The sequence below is a fragment of the Solanum tuberosum genome, unplaced genomic scaffold (assembly GCF_000226075.1).
Source record: "Solanum tuberosum cultivar DM 1-3 516 R44 unplaced genomic scaffold, SolTub_3.0 scf00367, whole genome shotgun sequence".
Lineage (NCBI taxonomy): Eukaryota > Viridiplantae > Streptophyta > Magnoliopsida > Solanales > Solanaceae > Solanum > Solanum tuberosum.
The window spans coordinates 203,440-216,264 of record NW_006239293.1 but is presented as its reverse complement, the minus strand read 5'-3'; the positions used below and the strand labels follow the sequence as shown (position 1 = coordinate 216,264).

Genomic DNA, 12,825 nt, shown 5'->3' with positions numbered 1-12,825 from the left:
TGTGTTAACGCTGTTAAGTATTGTTTTATAATATATCTAAATTTTGTTGTGGGAATCAGAGTCAGCTTTCACTAGAACTTTGTTTGGATGGCGGTTACATATTGTTTCATAATGTATCTAGTAAGATTTTTGTTGTAAAAATCAGAATCGGTTTCTACTAAAACTTTGTTTGTTTGGATGGCGGTTACGTATTGTCACATAATATTACACATTTATAATATGAATGGTAAATCTGCCAAAAAAAGAAGGATATAGAGTAGAGCTACTATGAAAACGTAAGATAAAATGAAATATGATTATTAAATATAATAAATAAAAGAAAAAATGAGAAAAAATATATTAAGATAACGACATAATCATTGTTACATAAATTGGATTTTTTCATCATTACCTGGTTGAATTTAAACGATGCGATACAATAAAATTTAAATAACAATTAAAATAAATATTATATTTAAATTAACAATACAATATAATACGTCTTATAACAATCATCCAAAACAAGGGGTAAGATGATAGACACAAGCTACGTACTATATATAGGGTTGGATCAATGATTCCGATAAGTATTATTATTTAATATTAAGAGATAAAATACAAGGAAAAGGTTCTCTTCTTCTAAAAATAACAGATAAAAATAATATAGGTTAATTTCCTCCTTGATTGATAGTAATGTTGTTAAAAATATGGTCAAATGGATGACCATAACTCCTAGGTTTATTTCTTTTGTTATAGGTAGTAATTCTCAAGGTTTAATGTAATATTTATGACACCCTTTGATATTCCTCAACATAATCCTATAAATAGTGGTGTTAAGAATAATGTTGAATACACTCCAAGAAAGAAAGTTATCTTATATTGTTCCTCTTGTCTTTTATTTTTTTGTCTAATCTTTATATTGTTCTTTTGTTCTTAAATTTTACAACATATTATTTAATATAGTTGACAAATAAAAATAAGGGAGAAAAGTATGGTATTTTATTTTTTAATCTTGTGAGAACATGTTAGGTGAGATTATCTGAATTAAAAAGTAATTTGATTGGATCTTATTATTAAAAAAAAATAGGATAACTCTTTACCTCGTGATGTTAAGCGTATTATTTTAAATGTTAAATTTCAGAATTATAAATAAGTATATAAATAAGTATTAATTTAAACAAATTAAAAAAGGTAAGACACATAAAGTTATAAGAAAGTATATAAAAAATAAAAACACTTCAACTAAAATAACAGTCAATTTTTAAAATACTATCTTCAAATTTGAAAACTCAGCCAAAATCAACTAGAAATTCATATGAAAAGTATATGAAAAGTGGAAAGCTTTCGAATCAAAAGTTGAATTACGATTTTATCCATACTATAAATTAAAATATTATAAAATATCTAAGAAATGAAATATTAAATAGTACTTATATCATATTTAGATAATTCATTTGTCAATCAAAATAGAAGACAAAAAATGGTTCTTTCAATTCTAACAAAAATAAAAAAAAGGTCCATAGAATGTTTTTGATTGTTTTGGAAACATTTATTTATTATTGAAATTTAATACATTAGATGTATGGGTTACTAATAGGGATTTTAAAACGTCATAATTTCTTGTGTTGACCGTAAGTTTATCTCTTTAAATTTTTTTTCCTTAATATACTTTGTATAAGCATTTAGTATATGAAACTAATTAAAATATATTTTCCATGTTAATTTCTTTTGTTTTTTTTAAAATATATTTTTAGACAGATAGTTATGGGATGGGAGCCATAATTAATTTATAATTTCAAAATATAGGTATGAATCATACACATATAATTTTGTATATGAAGATTCTGCTGAAAATTGTGTAAAGGTAAAATTTTGAATTAATGAAATCAATATTTGATTTTGTGATGTATATTTACGATAACGAAATTACTTAACATAGCCCGTCTCCAATTACAATAAAGGAATTACTCAATCTAGCAATCGAAATGACTTAAGAACATGTACCAATGATATCATCTCTATAATATATTAGGTGAGATATATTTAATTACATGTTCTTACCTTATTTAAAAAAAAATCCGCATGTTCCTAGTAAAAAAATACTATTTTTTTATCTTAATAATAAATACGATATTCATGCATTTTTACTGCAAAAACAACTCATTCTATAGTAATTCATATCCATTTTGCATATTATTCTTTCATGATTATTATTTAATGCATACTATATTATACAAGTCGATATATATGTTGCGTCGCGTGTTTTTCCAACTCAACATTATCAAATGTCACATAAGTTCGGTCAATGGTCATAGAGATTTAAAACATTGTGTTCTAATGAGTTTAGGGATTTAGTTGACAAATTGATAAGTAGGAAGGTCCAACTTACAAATGTAGCCAAGTACAGAGCTCTCCCAGGTCATTTTCATATATAAAAACACACTACCCAAGATAATGATAATTAACTCTTCGAAAGTAAGTTTTTCACGTAAAAATTTTTGAAATGTTGTAGGGTCATTTCTTCCATTCATATATTACAAGTGTTCGAAACAATAATGAAGCATCTTTATTACACGTTATTATAAAGTGTTGCATAATGTCACGGGAAAATGTAAAGAAGACATCATATGAAGCTCTAAGAACTTCACTTATTCAGTACAGTTCAACCATCAAACACTTAGCTTTGGGCGAAAATCAGAATCCACAACTAGTCTTGTAAATTCATCGGTACAAGCCATTCGAATACGCTCTGGAGTAGCTGGATTATCAAGAGGGAACCAGTCGTTGTAACCAGATTCCATCCTTGCAGATTTTATGGCATTCGTGATGGCGAAAAGGACAGATGATGCAAGAAAGAAGGGTGGTTCCCCTACTGCTTTAGAAAAATGGATAGCCTTGGCGTTTGGGGCATTCTGTTGGCAAATGTCAAGCAGATTGTTAAAGGCAAAGTCAAGATATGGTGTGCAGATGCATATGTACTTCCAAATAGAAATAGGGATATTATTATTGATAAGCCGAAAAATTATTCAAGAATAAAGGAACAACAATATAGTAGTTCAAGTACAATTGTACTAGGATTATAAGCAGTTAAAGAAATGGTGCATAGCAGCTCATTGATGGAGATAGCAGTGAAACTTACTTTCAAAAGAGAGACATTAAATTTGGAAGGTACATCATTCAAATTGGAATCTTGTAACTTCCAGGTCCAGATGTGAATAAGTATCCAGGTGAAATCCACTTGTGTGCTTTATCGCCCCATTTCAGCTCTTCTAATGCAAACCATCCCAGACCCTGTAGAAAACCTCCTTCTACCTGCATCAAGTTTATAAGGAGTATGCACGAATGTTAGCAAAACTCCATTTCAGATTGAAAGATGCAAAGATCCTGTGAGATAGTGGTTCTAGTTCTATCTAAATATAGACAAAACTGCAAGTCCGCAAAAGAGGGAGGTAATGGTGTTCTACAAAATGTATCCAAGTCATCTTTGTAGATATCATACATTAGGAGAAAAGAAGAATAAAATGCAGATCTGATAATCCCTGTCAAGCTCAGTACAAACAAATCGAGACCTTCTCTAATTCCAGGAAAGGTAGGTAGGCATTAGAAATCGGATCTCTGTTCTTTTTTCTTGTTTACCATTCAAAATGAAGATTACTCATACATTACCTACACGTTGATAGATCTGAAAAAAGCCACAACTTGCAGCTTCAATCATCAATCACTTCAGCATTTACTACTCGATAGTATAGTTTTAAATTCATATAGTTAAATTATTTCATCAAGCATACCAGTTAAACAAATGACAAAAATCAAAATGTATACATAAACTGTACAGAGAGAACAACAATGACCTGTCCAACATCAATCGCTGGATTGAGGGAGAACCCAACATCTACGAGAAGATCTGCTCGCCTAGTATGGAAATCGCCTGTCAATGTGTCGATTTCAACTTCGGAAAATGAAGCACCACTGGTGTAGTACCTAAATACATTGCCTTTTCCAGATTTCCAATCAAAGCCAATATCAGGTGTAACGAAGAACCCATGAGCAGAAAGGTCTATTCTCTCCATGTAGCACGCATTGACAAGCTGATAGTTAATCAAAGACAAGACATGTGGTTAGTGGTCAATGTTCCTTTTTATCATCATGATTCATGACAGAGCTGTAGAAGAAGGCAGTGCAAATTTCAGAGTCAATTTTTGAGGTAGAAACACAATTTAAGTCAGATAAATAAAGAATTATGTTCTGATGATGAAGGGGAGATAAAAAATATGCATAATAATCCATCGGGGCTTGGTAATAGTATACAGTGTAATTACACAAGAACATGGCATATAAAGAAATTTTACTATTTGCGGCCAGAAGCTTTATTGGAAAATGAAATATACCAGAAAATCCTTGTGCTCCATTACCAAAAATCCTTCATGGTATAGAATTGTGAATTCCTAGTTTGTCCTCTTTTTCAAGAAATTTCAATTTGAGTTCCTGATAGAGAAATGGATTTTTGTACTTCTTTTTCTGGACTACTTTGGACTGTTCATCCTTGAGCTGAGGGTCTATTGGATTTCGGACTCTCTACCTCAAGGTAGTACACTCTACCCCTCCCCAGACCCCACCATGGGACTACACTGGGTATGTTGTTGTAGTATAGAGCAATGGATTTTGGGCCTAACTCAACCCCAAAAGTTAGCTCATGAGATGAGGATTGTCCAAGACCATACAAAGAGACCAATTTTTCCTCATCCCACCAAAGTGGAACTCAACAGTTCCCAAGAAAATGATGGGATATACTCTATCTTTTTAATTCTTTACTGCCTACTAAACTAAAACTTTAAGCAACTAAACAACAAAACTGCTGGCATTACTAAAGCTAAAATACATGTTATCAAAAAACTCTTGTCATCCAGCCTTCCTATGATCTTGTGACTAGGAGTGTCATGATTCAGCAATATTTTGTTTCAACAGCATTCACCAACATATCTATACCACTCTCTTTGGCTACATATCCATGTGTTAAGTCCTCCATCAGCTTCCGTACTCACTGCATCTTATACAAATACTATCTGCCGTCCTAGATGGGCAAGTCCCATGAGAAGGACAAATCATAGACTCCACACATCATTTTTTGCTAGTTTTCAGGACTCTTCTTCAAAATCATGCCATTGTAGAGTAGAAAAGTAGAAAGGCGAATAATGGATATCATTCAAAGATTTATGAAATTTTGAGTAAAATTACTTTCCATCAAATTGGTATTAGAGCCAGGCCCCCATATTAAATTGCTCGCGTTACAGATGTCTAGCCCTGGGCATGCGGAGGTGTGAAGAGTCCCACATCGATAATGGGAAGGGAATTTAGACTCTTGCATGGTCTTGGGCAATCCTCAACTCTTGAGATAAGCTAGGCCCAAGGTCCATTTATTTAACAGTTGTCAAAGGCACATCTTAACCTTTTTGAGTTTTTGCAAGTCAGAAGGGGGATGTCACATCTTTGCATCCACTGCTTAAGAAGTGTTACGCTGTGAACTGCCGATAAGGAGGTTACGGTATCTGTGTCAAGAAACCAGGAGGAAACATTGTAGGGTAGGGACAATTAAATAATTTGAAGGTGGAAGGAAGGTGTGTTAGGGCATATGCATATATCGCTCTCTATCTGAAAGATGATGTCTGATTACATCTTAAACATAGGAAGATCAAGCAAAATGGAGAAAAAGAAGACTAGGAAACAGAAACTAAACAGACAATATAATAAGGTTGATCACAAGCCATAACTGATTTGACAACAGCCTCCATGTTTTCTCTTTAATTTAATATTATTTATTGTACCTATTACGCCATTAAATTAAAGAGATTTGCAAGAAATTCATATTTATAATTTCCTCTCATCCTTGTCCAAGAATAAGTCATCAACATATTTTCAATGACAGACAGAGAAATAAACCGGAATAGAAATGAAATAACATAAACTCAAAATTGAAAAGATCATTTAAAATCCAGGACAAAAGGAGAACCTCTGCAAAAGAGCTGAAGTTATTCTTGGATGCAATAGGTTCCATCCGTGCTTTTAGTTGCTCACATGCATCCAGTACTGCAGCTCCATACAGGTCAGAACTTACAGAAGCAGCTGTTGCTGAGGCATTTGGAACCTGGATTGGCGAAAAAGCCGATGAGACAAGCAATAATTTTCATAAAGCGAATAACAAAAATGGCATGCATGATGCAACACAAGGATTTTGAATAAAATTTGATGTGCTATGAAGAATTTCCTGCCCCTCTCCCTATCCAAGGAACAAAGCATCGTTGATCCAAGGAAGATCAATTTTGCCTTCTCTGAAGATAGTTATTATATACTTTAAAATTTTCAGGTTGCCAGTAAAGGCAGTGGCAAAGCTCAATATCTACAGAAACTGAATAAAATTTAGAATATGTTCAAGTTCTTAATATCGGTTATTCAACTTCTTGTTTAGTTCATTATCTCTCATCGCCATCTAGCACATTCCTAGCTCTTTCTCTCATCACAGCATAATTTTAGAATCAAAATAAGTGTTAAGTCACATGATTCCCAGTTTCTTCACCAATAGAAAATTAGAAGCTTCAAACGATGATATACTGTTATTTGTCTCACACCCAATACCTTGTCAGTACTTGTCTCTGAAATGAACACTGCATTTAGAGGGATATTAAAGGAAGATGCAGCAATCTGGCCAAGCTTTGTATGCAAACCTTGGCCCATCTCCACACCCCCATGAGTGACTAACACAGTTCCATCTGTGTAAACTTGAACAAGAGCACCTGCCTGTAGTGAATCAGTCAGTGAATAACCAACATAAATATTTGGGATTATACTTTATCATAAAATAAATATATGAAAAACTCAGCATCGAACAAAGTACTGTTTACGAAGAACCGGAGACAATAGCTTGGGTTGGTCAGCAAACCTTTGCTGAAAGCAGTGTCCAGATAAAATAAAGGCAATATAATTGATATCCTCATTTACACAAAGGAACAAGGACCTATGTGGGAACTCTAGGTTGTACAGCAAAGACATCAACTTACCTGGTTAACAAACTTCGTTGTGAAAGATATCCCAAGGTTGGTTGGCACCATGGCAATACCTCGCTTTTTCCATCGATTATGTCGATTGAAATTTTCAACTTCTTTTTGAGCATTAATGAAGTCACAAGAAGATTTCAATTCATTCCAGACTCTCCCCAAGGTGCAGTCTTCAACTTTCTGACCATAATATAAGATTGATCCTTTACTGACAAAATTCATTTCCTGGTGAAAAAGAGAAACAATTTCTATATATAACCTGTGAGACTAAAGAAAGCAAGGGACAATGAAGCAGCTGACATGCATCTCATATGAAGAAAGACTAGTTAGAAAATCATCAGAAGCACAAGGCATACCCTTATTTCTTCAGGGATTTTGTTAACTTCCATGCCAATCCTCTCTATCCAATTCTCAACCATTAACATAACCTGTGGGGCCCCGAATCCTCTAAAAGCTGTATTACTAGGAAGATTAGTGAAGCAGACATTTCCATAAACCCTCATATTTGGTATGTCATATGCATTGTTCCCTTGGAGCATAGCACCTTCAAGTACAGTAAGTGATAGATCTAGAGAATTTCCACCATTATTGTAGATACTAAGATCAAAGGCAAGCACCTTCCCCTCATTTGTAAAACCAACCTAAAAATAAGAAAAGAGTAGTCAAATTATTCATCCAATCCAAAAAAAAATGCTACTTCCTCCGTTTCATTTTATGTGAACCAGTTTGACTGTGCACGGAGTTTAAGAAAGACAAACTTTTGAAACTAGTGGACTGAAACACGCCATGACATATGCATGGCTATAAAATCATGTCATTGAGGGTAAAATGAGAAGTTTAAAGTTAAATTATTTCCAAATAATGCCTAAAGAACTCTCATCTGTTTATGTTGCTCAACAGTTCAATGTCTTTCGGTAAATTGGAAGGAATACATATTCGTCCATCACAACATATATGACACACTTACCATTTTGACACCCTCAAATAACAAAAAATTGTTCACCAGATACTAGTACACAAATTCAAATTTAAACTAATCCCAAAAGATTTGACACACTCAAATAACAAAAAATTGTTCACCAGATACTAGTACACAAATTCAAATTTAAACTACAATATCATGTATTTCCCAGAAACTCTTGAGAATAAATACCGCAGAAGTGAATGAGTTAAACAAGCTTTCCCATGCCATACAAATGTCGCATGGAATGGGTCTAGCTGTGTATAACATGATCACAAACTCATCTACTTACCTTGTACTTTCCGAAAAAGCTATGCCGCTGCCCAGTTATCTTCATGTCTATATCCCTATCCAGAATGAGTTTCACTGGACGATCCAACAGGTATGATGGAACAGCAACTGCAGCAGCAAGGAAAGCAGATCTACTCTCCTTGCCTCCAAATCCACCACCTATCCTTTTAGTCTTGCAAACCACTTTTGACATCGGAAGACCAAGAACGTGAGAAACATACTCCTGGTGCTTCTGAGGAGCCTGCAAAATAGACAATGATTCTGTCACCAAATTTTCAGCAGAGATATTAAATTACAGGGATGTAGCATTTTAAGCGGTTTCAACCTAATTCATATGTCGAACCAAACCAGGCTTACAGCATAATAATGATCTGTAGAATTCTAAACAAACTTAAGGAACTAACTAAGATTGAAGTCAAAGAGAACACTCATGATTATTTCTAATCTGACAATGCCAAACTTAGATAATTTTAATCGATCACACATATATATCATGCGAGTGTGAGAAGCAAAATTATGCAGAGCAAAATGATGAACTTTAGCAGGGAGCTATGCTATTTATAGTTAAAGATAGGTTTTGCATGATTTTTTACTTTGCGTAAAAAAGTAGAGAGTAGCAGTACAGAATAAGCATTTTAATATGCATATCATGGTAAAATGTGTGCCATTTGGGCCTTTCAAGAATACAAAAATATGCAGTGTATATTCTTGTGTTTTCTAACATACATTAACATCTAGTGCTCTTTGGAAATAAGAGCAATTTATTAACTGAAATTGACTTCCATGACAGGATTGAAGCTTTATGAAGAAGAAATGGCTGTCAATTCAATGGCCGATGGATAGCAATTACACTTATTACCACCTTTTTAAAGGGATTATTAAAAATTACATGTAACCAAGCAAACAACAGATGTTATGGGGAAAAAGATAAACGAAGAACCCAACACCACAATTGATGTCCTATAAACCAAAATATACTTGACAAACCATGAGAAAATAACTAGATTTCTGTTGAAGTACCTGGGTAGATGAGAGCATGTGCACCTCATTCCCACTATCCACTGTCCATATTAAAGTGCCCTGAGGCTCCAAATAAAAATGTTCCTGACCACCTCCCCTAACTTCTCCTTCTATAATATGGTCACATTGACCTGATTGAAAACACTGTTCAACATCATCCATATTCAGACGCCTTTCCGCATTAGGATGATAACTGTTAGCCTGTATAGCATCCTCTACTGATAAAACTGCAGGTAGCTCTTCATACTCAACTTGAACTTTTCTAGCAGCAAGTTTTGCATTTTCATGTGTGTCAGCTACAACAACTCCGATAACCTACAAAATAATAGTATTCACCCAGAAAATAATAGGCCCAAGGTCCATTTCTTTAACATGAATATTAATCTATATTAGGGTATAGATATATTTAATCATGGAAACAACATCTCAAAGCATGGTGTCATACCTGACCCACACAAGTGACAAACTCCATGGCAAAAACTTCTTAATCAGCAACAATTGCTCCAATTTTGTTGTTACTAGGTACGTCTTTAGCCAAAAATATTCCAGCAAATCCAGGAGAGGACTTGGCACCCGAATCGTCTATTGAAAGTATATGAGCATGAGGTTTTTCGCTCAATACCACAATTGGGTGGCGTTGGCCCATCATCAAGATATTCTGCTTCTCCAGATACCTGAAAATGGTCACGTTTTCCAGCAAAATATTAAGTGGTGATTTCGGAAAAGCATAGCAGATGAAGGACAACTATTTTATCAGAATGCCAGTTCCAGAATAGACAAACAATTTCAAAGTTCATACACTATAGACATCACGATTATAGTAAAAGTTTCCTTCCCAGAAGAAAGAGTTATACCTAAGCAAAGTTAGAAGCAACAAACGGACCCAAAGTTGTTGGTAATTATTAATAAAGTAATACAAAAATCCATTTACTTATTGGATCCACGAATATTAAAGTGCACCAATGGTGTTTATCGATAGAAATATGCTCCTACACAAGCCAGAAAACAAATAAAATGGGAAAAAGCTAAAACGTGAAACCACTACCCCAAACACAATTTTTGAAAGCTAAATGTCTTAGTAGGCATTTTGCCATAGATTCCAAATATTTTTCATTTTTTTGGAATTTATGGAGTTGGGGTTGGAGTTGTGTTTGATTATACTTTTTGTAAAGAATAGTTAGTCTAATGTTCATGCTAAATGTACTTAAATTCAACTTCAATAGTGAAAAGTGAGTTAAAAATAGGTTATAAGTTCTTTTATCAAGTTATGAACATTGTTACCTGAAGCCTTGATGAAAGATGAGCCTCAGGGGAACCCACAGAATTACCCTGCTTCTTAATCTCAAAATCCTGAACTGAACCAACGTATGGTCGAAGAGGTGAATCTACAGCTGAAATATGTGAAGCTGGAACTTTCTCAATAAATGATGGTTGTCCATCCATTTGATGACAAACCCACAAGAAAAATTTGAAGAAGAAACTAAACGTTAGTGATTTTCGGAATTCAACCATCCCACCCGATGCATCTTCCTTCAGCACAATTTCCTCCCCTAACATTTTCAAAGCACCATGCAACAGCTCCTTGTTCCAATTTTTCCCGACTAAAAAATGACTAGTTTTTGATGCAGCAAATGAAAATGGAGCGACCCCACCATACACAATCAAAGCATCTGAAACTACCCATTTCCGGTGCTTCTCTTCAAGGCAGACACGCATCCCAGCATTCACGATGGCAAAATCATCATCTCTTCTATGTTTTCCCGACTAAAAAATGACTAGTTTTTGATGCAGCAAATGAAAATGGAGCGACCCCACCATACACAATCAAAGCATCTGACACTACCCATTTCCGGTGCTTCTCTTCAAGGCAGACACGCATGCCAGCATTCACGATGGCAAAATCATCATCTCTTCTATGAGATTGCTTAAATTCTTTCACAAATTCAAATGGCCTGTTCCAAGGCAATGATACTGACAGTAAAATTTCACTACTTCTGAGATCCACTTTAGAATCGCCCTTGAAGAAATTTTTAGCCAAACATGTTCTGACATTTCCTTCGCAGTCCATTATACAAAACTTTGCTCCTGCTGCTATCCAAAGAGGGTTCAAATCCGATATTGGACTTGCAGTGCAGATATTCCCGCCAACCGATGCAACGTTCCGTATTTGTGTTCCACCAAACCACTTTATCTGGTCAATGAGAGCTCGACATGATGATGTTTCATACTCAGGACGCTCATCTCTTACCTTCTTTAATACATCCACGAGCAGTGACAATTTCACTGCAGCACCTATTTCTAAGCTGCAATCCTCAACTCGTATATGGTTAAGTTCAGGAACATGTGCAACAGATATTAATACAGGACAGTGAATTCTTTTAAGCCTGACTTCAATTCCCACCTCTGTATTTCCAACAACTAACTTGGCATCTGGAAATCTTGCTTTTAGATCCAACACATGTTGAAGTTTTAAAGGCCTGTGCCACTTTAGTCCATTTGATCCACTCAAACTTAAATAAGTCAATTTCCTTAATAAAAGTTCAGGAGGGAAAATAAGTTCTTTGCTGGTGTATGTGGTTCCATCAGTCTCATTGTGAAATGGCTTCCAGCCACAGCAATTGCTTAAATTTTTCTCGATCCTTTCTTCTTCACTACTTCCAGCCTGCGGCCCACATGAACAAGGCTTACCCGTTGAAGGACAGATAAACTCACCAGTGCTAATGCCTTGTAAAGATGTTTTGGTGTACAACGCATTGTTAGTTTTTGCGAATACTCGAAATGCATCAATAATTGGCCTATAACCAGTACATCGACATAAATTTCCTGCAAGGTTTTCTTCAATTTGCTCTTCTGTAGGCGGTTCTTTAGATGATCGTAGCAATGCATACATGGACATCAAGAAACCAGGAGTACAGAATCCACATTGTGAGCCATGCAAGCGAGCCAATGATTCCTTTAGGATGTAGTGGACATAGCAGGAGAGTCAGAATAAATGTTGCATAAGGAAATATTTCCATCGAGTTAGATTTCTCACATGGTCACTCAAGTAATAGTTATTTCAGAAAGTCACTTTCTTTGTTGAAAAAATTGTAATCAAGAAGAAAAGTGATTTTCTGAGATAATAAAAACTATTAGTTGAGTGACCATATGAGAAATGAACCCTATTTCCATCAATAAATTATGTAGAAAAACCATGTGAAGAAAACCAGGGGACATATGAAACCAACTATGTTACCTGAATTGGATGCAATCCAGCTTTGTTGCTCCCGATTCCCTCCACTGTGATGACATGCATCCCTTCCACAGAATATAGAGGAGCCAAGCATGCATTTATTGCATGGTGCCTATAGAGAAATTATAACATGAGAAACCAAATATGATTTATGTAAAATTTAGTGTTGGTCATACACTAACTCAATTGAAGAGATGTACCCCAGGCCAATCAAATTAGACTTCATGTTTACCAAATTATTGCCAATATTAGTATTACATTATGTTTTTTATCTCTTCACTATCCATGTTCTC

At 34.7% G+C, this 12,825-nt stretch overlaps 1 pseudogene; it reads right to left on the bottom strand.

Moving 5' to 3' along the window:
• Nucleotides 1-2,485: 2,485 nt before the first annotated feature.
• LOC102602901 (xanthine dehydrogenase 1-like) overlaps nt 2,486-12,825 on the bottom strand; it is a 17,188-nt pseudogene continuing 6,848 nt past the window's right edge.